Below are 2,184 nucleotides of genomic sequence, written 5' to 3'. Positions count from 1 at the left end.
ATTCTAACAGGGAAAGGCTAAGAGCTATGTGAAGGAACAGAAGTATGTGAAGGAAGTTGGGGAAAATTCATCTCATTTCCCTAAGAAGGAAGACTTGGCATTGATACCTTGCTCAACCAGGACCTATCCACTACTTGGTTCCTAAGGACTAGGGTCAGATCTCATTCAAATATTTTAACATGAAAATGCAGTTCTCTCTTTGCTCAGTTGTTCAACCCACATTAAATCTTTGTCTCCCCCTAATCAATCATGCCTTACTTCTCTAAGGACAAAGTATTCCTTTCGGTCTGTCCATCCATTTGTCAATCCATCTAAATACTTGTCATGTGGATTAGATACCTGCCACACCAGAGCCCTTTCTAGGGAAGACTTTTTGGCTCACAATTTTTTTAGCAGCCCTTGCTTGGTAGCCCACTTCACACTATCCTGATTAGATCAAGGCTGGGCAACTGCCCCTCAAACTGCCAAAGCTTAAGTTGGCCAATGTTCTGTGACATGTCCTGGAACAAAAAGGTGGTCTGGACAATCATTCTTCAAGGCTTTGAACTGAGAAGTACTGAGAGAATGATGTAGTTAGCAGTGCGAGGTGCAGCTTGAAGGAGAGTGGCGATGGGATACAATAGGGGTTGTGATAGTCCAACATTCTGAGAAAGCAGGAGCTGTGAGGATGTACACCATGAGGCAGAGAAAAGTTGTAAAGAATAGAAGAGAGAATGCCGGCTAGAGCTGATGGAAGAGTGGAGATGCAGATAGCTGCTTGGAGAATAGCTGAGACCGTTAATGACGGAGCCCTGGAGTAAAAACCTACCACCACAGCTCCTCAGTACTTAGAGCTGCCTTGGATTCTGGTTCTGGCTGTGAGACCTGGTTTTGTATGGGTCCCTCTTCCCCAAAAGGCCTGGTTGTTTGGCATTTCCTAGATTCCCATCCAAGCAGATGCATCTTTATGATAAATTCCTGCATTACACAAAATAAATTAAATTATGTTGAACCAAAGATGCCTATCAACATTTTCAGTAAGTCAGATGGCCGACAATATCTCCATGTTTAAACAATCCATTGACATTAAGGCTTTTTTTTCCTCATCCAATTCTTTTTCACATTGTTTGGAGCACCAGGAATGTGCTTGGACAGCTTCCTGGGATACCTTCACTATGTCTGAACTTTTAAGTCCCAGCAAGGGAAGCCTCAGAAGCCTCCAGGATCCAGGAAGAGTCTTTGGCTTTTTCCTAAATAAGAAACCAGGCAGAGAATGATCGATTCACTCAGGTAAGTGGCAAAACCTATTTCCCAAGATAACCAAGTAGGCATTGCCTACAACCCTGTGCAGAATTTGTCCTCTGAGTCTTCACTTGGCCCGATTCCAGTCATTTAAACACACGCAGAGTATTCTAGGAGTACCTGATAGACAGCTAGGGTTGGGTCCCTCACCCTAGCGAGGCAACAGTGCATTCTCTGTCCCTCTCTTTAGGGTTAGACAAAATAACTTTTGTAACAAAGTACAAATTCTTGCTCTCAGATTCAATTTCAGATTTGGTGGGGGAAATGCTTTAGAAATGTATATTTTTTCCCTTTGGTTGCAATAGTGCTAAGGGAAGTCAGAGCTGTAGTGGAGAAACATGCTCCTTTATTTGGATATGCCCTAAATGGCCAGCCACTTTTGAAAACTCTTTTCATCAATGGTTTATCTAGTTGTAAGTCTGTTTTCTATATTTTACTCTGAGAATTCCAGCAATTCTTGGGGAATAAGTCTAATTGTTCAAATATCTTCTTTTTTTTTTAAAGCCAATCTCTTTTAAAAAGCCATCTTCTAGGTTAAAATTGTTTTTAAACTATTTTAGGTTTTTGCTTTTTAGCCACTTTGTAATTTATTGTGATATATATGAAACGTGGATCCAAATGATTATTTCCTCCCAAAATGTAAATTTCCAACAGCATTTAGTAAATAAAAAATTATTTTCACAGTTTTTATTTTACCTGCCTTAAACAGTTTTGGTTTACATTTCTGACATATATATTTTTTCTGTTCCCATCATCTATTCTGTTTTATACTCTCAGTGAAATATTTTGAAAGAATTTTTTTAACTTTGAAATATATTTTCAATTCCATTTGGGCAAGTATTTCCATTAAGCTTGTTTCCTTTTTCTTTTAAATCACAATAGTACTCACCACATGACATTAGA

Source organism: Pteropus alecto, unplaced genomic scaffold (genome assembly GCF_000325575.1).
Source record: "Pteropus alecto unplaced genomic scaffold, ASM32557v1 scaffold251, whole genome shotgun sequence".
Taxonomy (NCBI): Eukaryota; Metazoa; Chordata; class Mammalia; order Chiroptera; family Pteropodidae; genus Pteropus; species Pteropus alecto.
This window is presented reverse-complemented; position numbering follows the sequence as displayed.